Genomic DNA, 17325 nt, shown 5'->3' with positions numbered 1-17325 from the left:
GTTAGTATTGACCCATCTAAGCCCTTTATACGTAATAAAAAAATCCAGTGTAAGCTCCACCTCTGTGCTTGCCCAATGCCTGGGTCCCCACTCTGCATCTCCAGAGCTTTTCCCAGGTAAGCAGCTTTCCACAGGCCTGATGGGGAAAGTCCTTGCCTGGCTGCCCCAGCCTGCCTTGTCTCAGGCCTCTGCAAATTTTGGATGCATATCTCCTCCTGTACTGTATTTCTAGATGAAATGAACCGGCAAAAACATACATTTAGCTAAATGCAGACAGCTCCCCTCTTCCTTCCTGCTAGTGGCACTTTTCAAAGAGCAGCACTTACTCTGTGTATGGGGGAACTGAGACATTAGGAAAAGAAAAGCCCAAGGTCAACAAAGATCACAGTCAGAAGCTGCAGTGCCCGACTCATGCTCCAATGCTCTGCCTGCCAGGCAGCGTTGGATCACTTTGCAACCTTTCAAACAGAGGTTTCAGTTTATAGGTAATCCAGGACTGACCTGGAGTTAAAACTCTGCATATCCAAGTGAGGTTTGGTGGGAAGAGCATGTCTGACTTTTTTCCTGCTTTTTTTTTCTTTCCCCCTCCAGTTCCTGTTCATTGTAATAACGAGTAGGATTTCAGTTTCTCTGTTGTGCACTCTGTTCATTTGTGTCAGCATTACGAGGTTCAAACTGTTTCAAGTCTGACTCTTTTGTTACCTCTATGTACAGAACCTTTAAAGTTTATAGCAGAGTTTTTAGCAGCTCTGTTCAGCTCCTTTGTTCCTAAGTATAGTGTTCCAGGGGATTTCATCTTTAATAGCTTTAAATAGCTTGAAGTTCACTCTTCGGAACTTCAGGGTCCTGACTTTACTCTTTGTCAGGCCCATGTTCCTCAAAATCACAGTCAACCAGGGTGTGGCCACTGCAGCCCAGAAATGCAATAGATGTTTATGATTGTTTTTGTTCCCAAGACATAATTTTGTTAAGGGAAGTGCAGGTCTTACTTTCCTTTCCCTGTCTGGAAAAAAAAAAAAAAAAGCCTGCAAGGAAATCAGAAGGAACGCGATCTGAACACCTGAATTCAAATTTGGGTTTTGTTTAAAATGGGAAAAAAGTATATCATTCACGGCAAGTGTTGTGTATGCAGTTCTCAGGGAGAAATGAGAATAGCTTCTTTCTTCAGCTTTTCAGAAGGAGAGAGAGAGAGAAAAAGGATGAGCAGATGTCTCTGATCTGCTAGGGCAGGAGAGGTCTATGCAGAGTCATTTAAACTGACTGGGGCCCTGTGCACTCCTCTTCTCTCCCTCTCTACATCACAAATGTTCATGCAGCGCAGGCTGCTACCTGTCTGGGACACAGTTGTTTCTGCCCCATGGGGCAGGTGAAGATGAAGAAAAGCCAGCTGCTAGTACTGAGAAGTCTCCTCCTACTCAGCACTCTGTGTCCTGTGCTGTGAGCTTGGTAACAGCTGCAATACTTTGTTACAATATCTAGCAGCAAGAGCTACCTGTTTCCCTTGGTAAGTCACTCCAAAAAAGCAATGGTTAAACTGGCCTCACAGGTTATCCTGTCCTTACAATCTGCCAAGGGCTCCTGGCTAGATCTGTCCTGTAAAAAAAAAAAATAAAAGTAAGAATAGGTTTGCCCCAGCTTTTCCCAGTTAATCCCTTATCAAGGTGGCCAGACCTGCATCAGGCTGAGAATGCATATTGTGGAGGCAGCACTGACGTATCCACCTAGGTGTTAAAGCCTGTGGGCTCCACCCAGCCTGGGGGACACCTGGAGATGTCACCTTGCTTTCAGACAAGGAGGCAATGCTGCAGTGTCCTTGTGGACATGGCTAACTTTGGGAGCAGGGGGAAAACTGCAATTGAACAAACAGTCCAAAGTAGGTCAGGTCCCTGAGGGTAGATATTGAAATTGGCCCAGTGATCAATATGCCCTAAATTGTTTTTCCTCACACTGTGTCCTAATGAAGATCAAATAGTGCAGATTGTTTACACCATCAGCAATTCTTTTTTTCTATGTAGGTTCTCACTTGAGTCCTAGGAAATATCCCCTGTCAGTTGTGAAAGTCCAGTATCACTTTGGGAATGCAGAAACGAGTTTTAAGTACATTGCATGAATAGGGAGTGCCTCTAAACACCATGACTCTTCAGCTCCAGAGATGTAAATGTCACAAGTGAAGTCTTCAGAACTTAACTGACTTGTAAAGCCACAAGAAAATAAGCTTAGCAAATCAGAAGAAACAAACAAATGACAACAGATCTTCAAAAAGTGCATGTCGGAACATGGTAACTGCACAACAGAGGATTTAACACTGATTTATTCAAAATCATAGGTGAAATCCAGGCTCCTGGTAGTTTTGACATTGGCTTCCTTACCACCAGGAGGCTAGAGCTTCACAAAAACATCAGAAAAGCTGCAAAGGCTGTAAATACCTAAAACAATAGGCAGCAAGCCCCAGTCATGGCATTCCTCTGCTTTGTCTCATGGCCACACAACTTCTAAAGGTGCCAGAAAGGCAGACAGTTTGTGCTGAGGAGCTGAGACGGAAACTCTGACATATCTGACTTCAGGCTGACGTGCGGAAAACAGACTCCACAATCAGTAAGATTGTAAAGTAGGTATGTTTATTCAGTGCTGGGCAGCACGGGGGGTAGTCCCGCCAAAGTCGTGCGCATGCCACATGGCAACTTGCCATGGTTATATGCAGTAAAGAATTACATATGCATGAAGTTTCACAATGCGCCTATACATATGCATAACCTGTCCCCGCTTCATATTAAAATTAGTTTACTAAGTCAACTAAATTAGTTTACTAAGTCATTTCCATAAGCTCTTTCCGTCTGTGCTTCCGCAGTGTCTCCTCGTAGCGGTCACCAGGGGTTATGGGGATGAAGGTTGGTGACTCTTCCTCATCACCGCTAGTTGACCTCTTGTCTTTGCACACACTCAGTTGCTCCTTGGCTCTTGTCCATCTGCAGGACCAGTTTCTGTCAGTTTCTTAAGATCACTTAAGGCTCACACAAAAATTCCTTAGGGCAATGTGAGATAACAGTTCACTTGAGAGAGTCAGCACCATTGCAGGTGCCCACTGGGAGCTTTACAGTCTTGCCTTGCTGGGAAAGGAGGGATCTGATCTGCAAGGGTAGATTATCATCTCCATCTGTAAATTATCACTCCATCTGTAAATCTGTCGTGGGCTCTTCAGTGGTAAAAATCTATTGAGGCTGGAACTGTGGTATTGGTGGTATCCCCAAGGATCTTTGTAGGTTACAGTGCAGTTATTAGGAAACGGATCTTTGGAAAAAACAGCATGTTTTTGTGTTTGATCGACTCCCTTGTAGATAAAACCAACAAGCCTTGTTAAAACAATTTCAGCTTCTGTATGTTACTAGAGGCCTATCCCAAACAACATGGCCTGTCCATTCTGCATGTTCCCTGTGACCTTCCGGGAATGCATTCCTCTGCAGTGGCACAAAATCCCTGTCCTCACACTTCTCTCCTTCAGTCGAGGGTGGCAAGGACCCACTGAGCTAGAGTGGAGGAGACAGATTGGCCTAGAGGTAACGTCTCTGCAATCCAAGATATTTAGGTCTGTCTTGTCTCTTGCTTGCTGCTGTTACTTGCTTACTTGTTACTTGTTACTTGCTGCTTGTTACTTGCTTGTTACTTGACACGCTCCAGAGCCTGGATGTCTTTCTTGTAGTAAGGGGCCCAAAACTGAACACAGTGCTTGAGGTGCAGCCTCACCAGAGCTGAATACAGGGGGACGATCACCTCCCTGATCCTGCTGGCTGCAATATTTCTGATACAAGCCAGGACTTTGTTGGTCTTCTCGGCCACCTGGGCACACTGCCAGCTCATGTTCAGGTGAGCATCGACCAACACCCCCCAGATCCTTTTCCTCTGCACTGCTTTCCAGCCACTCTCCCCCAAGCCTATAGCGCTGCATGGGGTTGTTGTGGCCAAAGTGCAGGACCTGGCACTTAGCCGTGTTCAACCTCATCCCACTGGCCTTTGCCCATCGACCCATCCCAGGTCCCTCTGCAGGGCCTTCCTACCCTCCGGCAGATTGACACTTCCCCTCAGCTTGGTGTCATCTGCAGACTTACTGAGGGTGCACTCAATTCCCTCGTCCAAATCATCAGTAAAGATATTAAAGAGGATGGACACTCAACCCCTGGGGAACACCACTGACGACCCGGTCACCAGCTGGATTTTACTCCGTTCACCACCACTCTCTTGGCCCAGCTGTCCAGCCAGGTTTTAATCCAGCAAAGAGTGTACCTGTCCAAGACATGGGCTGCCAGCTTCTCCAGGAGAACACTCAGGGAGACCATGTCAAAGGCCTTGCTGAAGTCTAGGAAGACTACATCAACAGCCTTTCCCCCATCCACCAGGCCGGTTACCCAGTCAAAGAAGGAGATGAGGTTGGTCAGGCAGGACTTGCCTTTCATGAACCCATGCTGGCTGGGCCTGATCCCCTGCCTGGTTGACACACATATATTGCATGATTGCATTCACGATGACCTGTTCCATCACCTTTCCTGGCACTGAGTTCAGGCTGACAGGCCTGTAGTTCCCAGGGTCCTCCTTACAACCCTTCTTTTAGATGGGTGTCACATTAGCAAGTCTCCAGTCATGTGGGACCTCTGCAGTTGACCATGACCATTGAAAGATGATGGAAAGTGGCCCAGCAATCACATCTGCCAGCTTCCTCAGCACCCTCAGGTGTATCCTGTCTGGCCACCTGGACTTGTGACAGTCCTTGTGGAGTAGCAGGTCTCTAAATGTTTCCACCTGGATTGTGGGGTGTTTATTCTACTACCCATCCCAGAGTTCCAGGTCTGGAGGCTGAGTACCCCGAGGATAAGTGGTCTGACTATTAAAGAGAGATGCAAAGAAGGCATTAAGAACCTCGACCTTTTCCTTATCCTCAGTAGTCATGTTCCCCTCTGTGTCCAGTAAAGGACAGAGATTCTCCTTGGCCCTCTTCTTACCATAAATACATTTGTAAAATATTTTTTTTTATCCTTAACCATAGTGGCCAGGTTGATCTTGTGCTGGGCTTTAGCCTTTCTGATTTTCTCTCTGCATATTCTGGCGACTTCCTTGTATTCGTCCTGAGTTGCCTATTCCTTCTTCCACTGCACATAAACTCTTTTTTTTCCCAGAGACTCAGCAAATGTTCCCTGTTCAGCCATGCTGATCTTCCCCGCCGGCTAATCGTATGACACACAGGGACAGTCTGCTCCTGTACCTTGAAGACTTCCTTCTTGAGGAGCATCCATCCTTCCTGGACCTCTTTGCCCTTCTGGACTGACTCCCACGTGACCCTCTCTACTAGTGTCCTGAATTGTTCAAAGTCTGCCCTCTGGAAGTACAAGGTAGCAGTTTTGCTGACTCCCCAAGAATAAAGAACTCGACCTTGTGATGATCACTCTGCCCAAAACAACTCCCTACCACCACATCTCCCACCAGTCCTTCTCTGTTTGTGAACAGGTTGTCTGGCAGGGTACCCCCCCCAGTAGCCTCACTAACCAGCTGTGTCAAAAAGCTGTCTTCTACACAGTCCAGGAACCTCCTAGACTGCTTCCTCTGGGCTGTATTGTATTTCCAGCATATGTCTGGGAAGTTAAAATCCCACATGAGAAAAAGTGCTGGCGATTGCGTGACTTCCACCAGCTGCTTGTAGAATGCCTCATCTGTCTCTTCATCCTGGTTTGGCGGTCTATAACAGATCTTCACCAGGACGTCTGCCTTGTTGGCCATCCCCCTGATCCTTAGCCATAGGGACTCGACCTTATCATTCCCAGCCCTGAGCTCAACAACATCGAAACACTCTGTAATATAGGGAGACACGCCACCGCCCCTTCTTTGTTCCCGTCCCTTCTGAAGAGCTTGTAGCAATCCATTGCAGCACTCCAGTTGTGAGAGTGGTCCCACCACATTTCAGTGATGGCAACTAAGTCATAGTTTGCCTGCCACACAATGGCTTCCAGTTTGTTGCCCATGCTGTGTGCATTAGTGTAGATGCACTTCAGTTGCACCATGGCCCTCTCCCCCAGCCATTGTTCCCCCAGGCCCATTTCATCCCTGTCTCCCTAGTTTAAAGCCCTGCCAACTCAACAAGCCCTGCCAGCTCCTGTGCTAGGATCCGTTTCCCCCTTTGAGAAGGTGGGACCCATCTGCATCCATCAGGCCAGGTGTCGAGTAAACCACCCCATGGTAAAAAAATAATAATAATTTAAAAAAATAAATATAAAAATCCTGCAATTGCACAAGCCTCTCAGCCATGTATTGATCAGCTGGGCTTTCCAGGTCCTATAAATCCTACAGCACCTGGTATTGCCAGGAGGTCTCCCATCAAAGTACTAACCAGGCCTGAGCCCGCTTAGCTTTTGAGATCAGCTGAAATTAGGCATTGCCAGGGTGTTATTTCTCTCTGAATCCATGGAGAAGGCCTGTTTCCGCAATGTTAGTTGAAAATACTTCCTTCTTGCCACAGTTTACAAAGCATGCAAGCTCCTTGCGGCCTTAGCTGGTACAGATTGGGCTTAGTGAACAGGAAATGCAGGCTATATTGTAAATAAGACAAGAAACTCAATATTTATATGTGATTTTATCTGTTTGTTAACAGCAACTCACTTCTCTAATATGTAGTTTGACTAGCCAAAAAAAGTGTATATCCAAAAATCCAGTGGAGCTGCACATTTAGTGGAAACAAGAAGACTTCCACTTTTAGAGCCATGATACCACCAGTTTTAAGTGCAAAAAAAAAAAAAAATCAGTCCTTTTAGGTGAGGAGATGGAGAAAGACAACTCAGTGAGTAACTGAGTCCCATGCTCTCTCTACAGACTGTGCCACAGAACTATCTCTGCAGTTGCAGAAATACACAGTATTTTTTAATAGAGATGGTTCTCAATGGAGATGGTTCCACTCAAAACATCTGAAGAAACTTGTTTACTACAGACTGGTGTTTTTTCATGGGCACTACAAACTGTTCAAATTCCCAAAGGTGCCAAAAGAATATGTGGAAAAAAATATGCTGAAACTTTTCTGACATGTCTGTATAGATTTTACAGCATATGTTTTTCTAAACAGCCATTCCTAGGATGTTTTCATTTATTGAATGGGCCCTTTTGACATTTCTCCAAATCAGAATCAGGCTAAACTCTGTTCTTGCTGGGAAATTTTAGAGTTTCTTCTACCATCCCTGGTTTCTTTGCTCAAGGATAAAGCTTAATCCACGGAGGTGGATTGTGATGAGGTGATTGGAGGTTTCTCTGTTGGAAGTCTGGCTTGGTTTTAAGGATTGGATGTGGCACAGATATAGGCCTGGGCTAATGATCTGTGTAGGCAGCTTTGCCTTGGCCTTCCCATGTCCCTGGGTTTCACTGGGGAGTGGGGGGAGTGGGAGGGGGGAATCTATCTTCCATTGCTGAATGCAGTAATTCAGGAACAGCTCACTCAGTAAAGTCTGGCAGAGCTGAGAAGTTTTTGTTGTTGTTGTTTTTCAGGAGACCTGTGATTTCTTTTTAAGGTCTTTCCTAATGACTGGTGGAGCTGTGATTCTGAGAGATGGGAGATCAGTTCAGCTTTTGGTAACCCTCTGCAAGACAAAGGAAGGGGCTGAAGATCCTACCAGAGTAACTAACAGAAAGCATCAAAGCAAAACAAAATTTTAAGCCAGTAAAGTGGGAAGAGAAAGCGAGGGAAAGGTAAAATAGGCAAAGCTGACCACAATTCCTGAAGAGGAGTGAGAGGGGAAATGGAAATCTGAGCCACAATGAGCTTTAATGAGAGACTGGAGTCAGTGTCCTTTAACAGGGAAAGTTCAAATAGGGACACTGAAGTGGACAGCCCTGTTTTGTGGTGCGTTGTCACAACTGAAAGGGTTACCCAGCCTATGGGTGTATAGAAATCGATCACAACAGTGTTCTGCAGGATTCCAAAATGCACAAGGACATGACAACTTTATTTCCTAAATTTCTCTACTTTATTACACATTACTACAAATCACCACTAGCAAGTATACCTATGATTTTAAAAGCTAGTATATATATGCATACATATAGTGCTATACAATCATAGAATACCGTGAGCTGGAAGGGACCCACAAGGACCATCAAGACCAACTCCTGCCTCCACACAGGACCACCCAAAAATCAAACCCTGTATCTGAGAGCATTATCCAAACATTTATTGAACTCCAGCAGCTCTGGTGCAGTGACCACTTCCCTGGGGAGCTAGTTCCACTGCCCAACCACCCTCTCAGTGAAGAACCTTTTCCTAACGCCCAGCCTGAACCTCCCCTGATGCAGCTCCATGCCATTCCCTCCTATCATTGTCATCAGAGAGATCAGCGCCTGCCTTTCCGTTCCCTTCATGAGGAAGCTGTAGGCTGCCAGGAAGCCTCCCTTCAGTCTCTTCTCTGGGCTGAACAAACCAAGGGATTTTAACTACTCCTCATACGACTTGTCCTCTAGACACTTCACCATATTTGTAGCCTTCCTTTGGATGCTCTTTAATGTTTTATGTCCTTCATATATTGTGGCGCCCAAAACTGCACACAGTACTTGAGGTGAGGCCACACCAGCACAGAGCAGAGTGGGACAAGCTCTCCGCTCAACCAGCTAGCAATGCCATGCCAGATGCACCCCAGGATACAGTTGGCCCTTTTGGCCACCAAGGCACACTGTTTACTCATATTCTACTTATAATTAACCAGAATCCCCAGATCCCCTTCTGCAGGGCTGCTTTCCAGCCTCTTATCCCACAGTCTGGACATATATAGAGGATTGACCCATTGTGTGTGCAGAATCTGGCACTTGTTCTTATTAAACTTCATGCAATTGGTGATAGTCCAGCCCCATAAACTGTCAAAATCTTCCTGCAAGGACCCTCCACTCTCAAGGGAGAGCTCCTCCTAGTTTAGTATCATCTGAGAACTTCCTTAGTATGCATTGAGTCCTACATCCAAACGATTTATAAAAAACATTGAAGGTAATTATTTTGCATTACTACCAGGAAAGCAAATATATTTATTTTTTCAACAGCAGCACCAATAAATAATAACAACAATCAATGATATAGCACCAAGTATATATTTATATTAGCACTTTATATACAGCTTACAAAGCCTTACTTACTTACTTACTACAAAGCCATCTGTTGCTATGTCTAACGTGCAAGTGCATTTATTAATCAGGGCTTTTTCAGTAATTGTTCCCAATTGGAATGACTACAGCATTCAACCTTGTTCCCACTCAGCAGCCTACAGTGGGATTTATTAAAACCACAGTAAAGTTCAGTTTTGCCATTACCCTTGTGACCCTGGGAGGTCTGCCAGGTCCTCCATTTAACCGGGGCCTTAGTAACTCAGCACTGCCTACCTCAGAGCTTCTTATAGTGTGGGAACACCACCTGAGTTCTGTATTGTTCTGGCATCACAGTGGATGACTGAAGACATTTCCTTTTAGCTGGTATTTAGGAGAAGTTTTTCACAGAATCACAGAATCATCTAGGTTGGAAGAGACCTCCAAGATCACCCAGTCCAACCTCTGACCTAACCCTAACCAGTCCTCCACTAAACCATAACACTAAGATCTACATCTAAACGTCTTTTAAAGACCTCCAGGAATGGTGACTCAACCACTTCCCTGGGCAGCCCATTCCAATACCTAACAATCCTTTTGGTAAAGAGGTTTTTCTTAATATCCGACCTAAACCTGCCCTGGCACAACTTTAGCCCATTCCCCCTCGTCCTATCACCGGGCACGTGGGAGAATAAAGCAACCCCCACCTTGCTACAGCCTCCTTTAAGGTACCTATAGAGAGCAATAAGGTCGCCCCTGAGCCTCCTCTTCTCCAGGCTAAACAATCCCAGCTCCCTCAGCTGCTTCTCGTAAGACTTGTTCTCCAGACCCCTTACCAGCTTCGTTGCCCTTCTCTGGACTTGCTCGAGCACCTCAGTGTCCTAGGTACTCATGTTGATGGTGCATTTCAGGCAAAGGACTACGGGAACGAAGCCTGTCTCTACTTTGGCTCCTCACCTCCCTCGCATATCTAGGATCAGGTTGAGATCCATGACTGTAACTGTGTGGGCTGTAGTCTCCTGTAGTCCCGTTCACAGCCACTATCTCTGTTGATGCTCCTTCTCCTGCTCTGATCTCTTCCATAGTCTCGATCCAAGCTCCTGTCAACACTCCTACCACGACTGCAATCACAGCTGTAGCTGTATTCCTTACTACGGTCTCTGCTTTTGTTGCACCCTCTGTCTTCATCATCTCTACAGCTCTGATCTAGGCTGTTTCCCCAGCTTTGGCTGCGCCCTCCATTGTCACTGTACCAGCTTCTTTCATTGTAGCCACTTCGAGCACTTTTGCCATCAAATTCTGCATGATCATCCATTACTTCTAAAGCTCTGTCCTCATAGTCAAGGGAGGGGCTTCTCCTCAAAGCAGCAGCCTGCACTTTCCACTGTCTTTTCACTAAAACAGTGGCCACTTTTCCACTTTTCCTAAGCTGTTGGACCGCAAAAGAATGTGGAAAGTTTTCCATTGGGGTTCCATTAATTATGACCACCCAGTCATTTTCTTGAAGTAACCCATCTGCTGGGCCACCTGGGAGAACATCTGAAATGACTACTGAGGTTTCACCATTTTCAAAATGTGGGTTATCTCTGCCACCAGAAACTGCAATCCCAAATCCTCGTTTTGAATCCTTTTGTAAGGTCGCAGTGTACTGTTCCCATATCAGCTTTTCCATGCCTGGGGCCTTGCGAGGAATGTTGATTTTTGAGAGCCTTGGTCTACTTGCTGTGAGACGCTTCAGGCATGATGTACAGCTGTGCTCCCAGTCGCACTCGCAAGGAGATGGCAATGCAGCACTGTGCTCCCTGCTCGCAGAGGCTGCCTCCGTGCAGCAGGAGAAGGCGGCCAGCCCCTCACCTCACCTCACCTCACCTCGCCTCGCCTCGCGTCGCCTCGCCTCGCCTCGCCTCGCCGTGCCGTGCCCCGCCGAGGAGCGCGGGCCCGGCTCCACTCCCGCCCCGCCGGGCGATTTCCTGCCCGGGCGCAGGGCGGGCTCCCGCCGCAGGTGCCGGCCTCGCCCCCAGGTGGAGCGGAGGGGCCGGGCCGGGCCGGGCCGGGCCTGGCTCAGTGTAAGGGGAGGGGGGCGAAGCGCGGCCCCACCTGCGGCTGCCACCACCCCTTCCCCACCCCGCGCCTGGCGGGGCTGCGGTGCCGCTGCCGCCCATATTAGACTTCAAATTTCTCGTTTTGCTGTCCATTCTGTGCACATTAGGATACAGGCATTTCAGAGGATAACTGTGTTTGAAAAGGTGTCACTGAGAACTACCACAAACCAGGAACGAAAGAGGAGCAGTGAGAAGACTGAAGGGAGACAGGCCTCTCAAGCTTATTACCATCCCTTCAGAATAGACACAGGCTATAAAAGATGCCAGTAGTATATTCAGCAGTCTGAAAAGAAATTCCTGAATTATCTTGATAACCTTCTGATTATATTCTTATAATATATGCCTTGGGGGTTAATATGAGAATGACTTTTAAATCCATGTTTTCATGTGAAAGCATCTGCTTTCCACCACTATTACTCTCCAAAAGGTTTACAGGAGTTCCAGTGAAAGTTTCTGTGAAATCAAACTTATACTAAAAGACTTCCATATAAAAAAAAACATTCTTTTTAATGAAGTAAACTTTTGCGAAGTATGGGTATAGCCAAGTGCCTTTATTAGTGATGCTATAAACCTCTAGTCAAAGTATGCTTTAATCCTTACAGTCACTTAAGATGGCTTTGGGACAAACAACAAATTTTAATTATAAATATTAATTGACATTTTAATTATAAATATTCATTGACATTCCCGCAAGCACAGATTGAGGGAGGGCACAGCCATAGATTAGGCTATCTAATCCTCTCTAACAGCATTAAAACAGCATGTAAAGACACTTTGATATACACAGGGGATGGACTACATCAGTGGTTAAATGGGATGATACACTTCTACATAAATCTACACATTACTTTGAGAAAGCTATTGAACTGCTATGTGCACAATGTCTATTTAGTTGGGTATTTGGGTGGATACCATCACCAAAACCACGGCAGATGGAAAATACTTTATACAGGAGAGAAATTTACGAAATGTTATTATTTATGTATTAAATTTGTTTTTAAAATCTGATCTTTATGAATTTTAACAATTCTGTGAGTTATGGGAGATTGTTCTTTCTCCCTTCCCCACTCCACCCCACCCCCAGCCCTTTTAACGCAGAGAAGCTCGTCTGCATTTCAGAGCTCTTGCTAGCATTGTTTAGTTTTAGTCTCCTACTCCGACACTTAGAAAAAACCCTCCAACCAAAACATTACTGGGGGAGCTGAAAAGTGTTGTAATAACTTTCTGGATTTTATATTCTTTTTCTTGATGGGGAAAGTAGCAAGTTCACTAGTGAGTTCTTGCCCTCTCCACTCCCTGTAATAGTCTTTTTCTATCTGATGGATTAGCACTGGTCTACACAGCTCCAGGATCCATGAACCAAGCTGGTGTGTAGTACACTTTGCGACTGTTTTTCTGTATCTCCTTCAATACATTTTTAGTAGCATATCATTTCTGCTGACAGAAATTGTTCCAGCGTGCATCATCAAGGTCACCATTTCAAGTGTGCCCAAGTTGATAAACAACTGAAACTATCAACCTATTACTCTCTGAAATGACACTTTTCTCAATTTTGTATCACCTGCATACTTGCTGAAGGTGCACTCTGTCCTGGCATTGAGGTCATTAATGAAGACATCGAATACCCTAAGCCCCATTGTCTACCCCTGCAGTACAGTACTCATGACTAGCCTCCACCTGGACTTTTCAACACTGATCACCATATCCCAGGGCCGGTCATTCAGCTAGTTTTCAGTCCACTTCATTGTCCACTCACCTAACCCATACTTCATCAGTTTGTCTATGACGAGACGGTGTTACAAGAGACAGTGTCAAAAGCCCTAGTAAAGTCAAGGTAAACAACCTCCACTGTTCTCCTCTCATCCACCACGCTCATTTTAAAAAGATATCAGGCTGGTTAGGCACAATTTCCCATTTGTAAATCACGGAATCACAGAATTGTAGGGGTTGGAAGTGACCTCAAGAGATCATCAGGTCCAACCCCCCTGCCAAAGCAGGTTCCCTACAGCAGGTTGCCCAGGTAGGCCTCCAGATGGGCCTTGAATATCTCCAGAGAAGGAGACTCCACAACCACACTGGGCAGCCTGTTCCAGTGCTCCATCATGCTCACCATGAAGTTCTTTCGCATGTTGGTGTGGAACTTCCTGTGATCCATTTTTTGGCCATTGCCCCTTGTCCTGTCCCCACAAACCACTGAAAAGAGGTTGGCCAAATCCTTCTGTCTCCCCCACTTAAGATATTTGTAAACATTAATAAGATCCCCTCTCACTCTTCTTTTCTCAGGGGTAAACAGACCCAGGTCTCTCAGCCTTTCTTCATAGGGAGGATGCTTCAGGCCCCATGTCATCTTTGTGGCCCTCTGCTGGACTCTTTCCAGGAGGTCTCTGTCTTTTTCCTTTGTCTTTTTTTTGTACTGGGCAGCCCAGAACTGGACACAGTACTCCAGGTGAGGCCTGACCAGGGCAGAGTAGACTAGAGTAGAGTAGCTGACTAGTGCTGATCACCTTCCTGTCCTCCATGCATCTGCAAATGATTTACAGCATTAGTTGACTCCATGAGCTTCCCAGAGACTGTGAAGTGACTGGCCTGTAGTCTCTTGTACTCTCCTTTGTGAAGTTTGTCATTTCATATCATTCCCTTTAATCCCCACCATTCTTTCCTACTCCAAACTATTCCTTGTCATTTCTTTCTATTCCTAGCTAGTTTTCACTAGCACTCTTTCTGTTCCTATTATAACAGCCTTAATAGCCAGTCCCTATTATTCCTTCTATTCCCCATCATTGCCCTCTGTTCCCTATCCTGTCTACTCCCTAATTTTCTCCATTTTTCCTGGCTAATCCCAATCTATTCCCCATCATTCCTTATTTCCCATAATCTCCTTCTATTCCCATGTATTCGCCACCCTTACCTACTATTCCATCTAGGGCAAAACTGCACATACATCGGACACCTAGGTACCATTACTGTAGGTGAACTTTTAACTCTGCTATTTTGGTGCATCCCTTGTAACTAATTAACACTTTGCATAAATAGTTTGGCAGTTTACCAAATGAGAGGGATGAGGAGAGGTGACTACCAAAACCCAGCTTGGGGGTTGTTCTAATTAGATTCCGGGGGCTGAAGCTGATTGGTTCAGCCCAGCAAGGATCAGACAAGAGCTGTAAATGTATATAAAGCAAGCAAGCTATTTGGGGATGTCAAATACATTCACACACAGACACACTTGAGCAGCAATAGAAAAGACAAAGAATTTATTAATGATTTAGCTTGTTAACATACTGACCCCACGGTGATGACAAGGGTACCAACGAGCATGATGCTTTTCCGAATCATTGATGTCGTAGATACTCAGCCAGATCATGGTCGTCATCCCGTCGGTTTCTTTGCATTTCTTCATAAATTTCTTTGCATTTCCTTCCATTCACCATCATTCTTCTACCTACTGTTTGTCATTTCCTTTTATTCCCTGTCATCTCCTATTATTCCCATCTGCTGTCTGACATTTCTTTCTATTCCCATCTATTAAATAACATTCCCTAACACCTCCATCATTCACCATCCAGTTAGCAGAATTTCTTTCTATTCCTGTTTCCTAACATTGAATACAGTGCCTGTATTCTACCACTTCTTTCTACTTCATGTCACTTCCTTTTCTTTCTATACTCTGACTTTTCTTCCTGGATTCTTCCCTTCCTTTTATTTGTCATTTTTCCTAAGGTTCTCTTTCACTTCCTGTTTTTCCACCTCTCCTTTCTGCAGAATACCCTTGTTTCTAGCAGGACTATCACTTCGGCTCTATTGCTGACACGTTACATTTTTAAAGACAGGGTAATACAACTCTGTTCTCTAAATTCATGTAATTTTTTTCCTGTTTAAGTCCTTCAGTGTGTAACTGACATATTATCCACAATTTTTTCTTCTAGTTTCATACCTATTCTCTCCAATGACAATTCTTTCAGTCAATGTTTTGTCAATATGTTGATCTCAGGTGAGAAGAAACCCTCCCACCATGGTTGTAAACCTCACACATTGCACTGTTGTTTTCTTTATTCTAAACTGTCCATTACAACTATAGAACAAAAAATTTTCATGAACTTAAATAATCACTTTTCTTCAATGTCAGATTTTTCGTTTGTTTGTTTGTTTGCTTGCTTTATCAAAGGTCAAGAAGAAAGACTTCAGAAACAAGGAAAAGTTCTGGAGTTACGAAATGTCAGTGGATAACAGGGAAGTCAACAGCCACAACTCAGCAGTGGAGACCAAACACCTCATTCACCCAGTGTCCAACTACTGAGTTGCTCCAATGTTCCAAGAGAAAAAGGCAACACAATGGTGTCTAAGAATTAAATGTGCCACTGAACAAATTCTGCTGGTCTTCTGGAAACATCTGTCATTCCCCTGGTCAGTTTTTGTTATCCTCTGGAGATTCAAAATGTGCAGTTCTTAATCTTCAGGACTCCACTTTCCTAAGACTTGTCCCATTTCCACCCCAGGCATATGAAAAAATAGCAGTAAAGATATTTGGTAGTACAGCTGTTGTATTTCTCATTCCCAGCAATTGCTGATACTAGTGCATCACATATTGTAAAGGCAGAAGTGTGTAAGTAGGTAAAAAACATCTTCCAGAAAAGAATGAAACTGAAGTTTTAGTTGTGTGCACTCGTGTGGCACAACTTTAGGAAAAGACTGAAAGAAAACCAATGCATTTGATTAAATTGCAAAGGAAATCTTCTTGTAGGAAGGAAAACTTCATTTATTCCCATAGCATCTGCAACGTTACACCACTGATATCTTACCTTAGGAAAACTGCCAGAAGATATTCAGAGCCCCATACTGGTAAGCATCTATTTTTGATGTAATTTATCAAACATAGGCACAGGCCTCACTCCCCCCAGTACACAGGTTATGTACATGTAAGTATCAAGACAAGTCCTCCCTGACAGCCACTAAAAAAAGAGATCCCAGAATGACAGTAGTTCTGTATTCGTCTTCATACTTGACAGATTGCTCGTTCACTCTATGTCAACATCTGATATAAAGTAGTATAATTTCTTATATCCACCACACCTGTCTTCTACTGCTATGTAGCATGTGGTTTGTGTAATGTGGCCTCATTTTTTCTTAATCAACACAAGCGTGATTTCCAAGATCCACGGTAGTGTGGCATCAACAATTCCATACATAAAATCAGAAATCCTATTTATATCTATTCTAACATATACATCTTGGTGACGTGATCGGCTCTGGAGCAGACAGGTTCTGCAGCAGAGCGGGGGGTTGCAGCATGCAGGGGTTTTGCTTCATCAAGGTCCCTTCGAGGCAGTTGAGTGAGCTGCCAGGACCTGGCAGCCCTCAAGAGGGCAGCTGACAAGGCTGGGGTGGAGCCAGCAGCAGCGCCCTTCTCTGTCATAGAAAGGCATTCCCTGGGAGCACGACGGGCAACTAGGTGTGCTCTGAACAGGGCAGACAAACAGGGTGTGGTGCGAGCACCTGTGTGAGACCAGTCATGGCAAATGGTTGGCAGAAGACCATGTCCACACTTGCCAAAAAGGAATTGGGCACCCAAACTGAGCTTCCAAAAAAGCACACAGCAGTCTAAATGTCAGGCTGCAGGGAGTGCCAAACTTTCACACCACCTTTGGGCAGCTGCAGAGATAGCAGTTGCATGAGGTGTGAGCAGGTGGAAGACCTGCTCAGCATGGTAGCTGAGCTATGGGAAGAGGTGGAAAAACTGAGGGGCATCTGGGATGCAGAAAGGGAGATAGGCTGGTGGTGCCAAGCTCTGGACTCTGTGAAACAAGAACAGGCACCAGGAATTCCCCAACAAGAAGGGAATGCAGTATCCATCCCCCAGCAGACACAAGGCAGAAGCTGCAAAGACATGAATGAATGGAAACAAGTCCAGGCTTGAGGTGGCAGGAGAAATCCACCTTCACCCGTTGTCACATTAAGGGGTGTAGCCGATTAACCGTTAGGGGTCCGGTCAGATTCAGGGTAGCCGATTAACCGTCACGGGTCCGGTTGGATTCAGGACACTGAACTATCACAATCACAATCACAGATTCACCAACAACGTATAACCACCCTTAGCACTGAACTACCACGGTCACAGATTCACCAATAACATATAACA

The 17325-nt window shown here is 45.2% G+C and overlaps 1 protein-coding gene across 3 annotated transcripts in view; it reads right to left on the bottom strand.

The window, feature by feature from the left end:
* Nucleotides 1-17325, bottom strand: part of LOC308180458 (dual specificity testis-specific protein kinase 2-like) — a 105136-nt gene that overhangs the window by 15327 nt on the left and 72484 nt on the right. Inside the window, exon 10 of one of the 3 annotated variants that reach the window (XR_013940958.1) lies at nt 517-17232. The exons of 1 other annotated variant lie outside the window; for it this stretch is intronic. The gene's annotated coding sequence lies outside the window, so the exon portion shown is untranslated. Of the gene's footprint in view, nt 1-516; nt 17233-17325 lie in introns of those variants that run through there. One more of the 3 variants, XR_013940959.1, reaches the window with a different exon arrangement.

The sequence above is a fragment of the Anser brachyrhynchus genome (assembly GCF_964034855.1).
Source record: "Anser brachyrhynchus genome assembly, chromosome: 19".
Taxonomy (NCBI): domain Eukaryota; kingdom Metazoa; phylum Chordata; class Aves; order Anseriformes; family Anatidae; genus Anser; species Anser brachyrhynchus.
The sequence above is the reverse complement of the archived record's forward strand: the minus strand, read 5'-3'. Positions and strand labels throughout refer to the sequence as shown.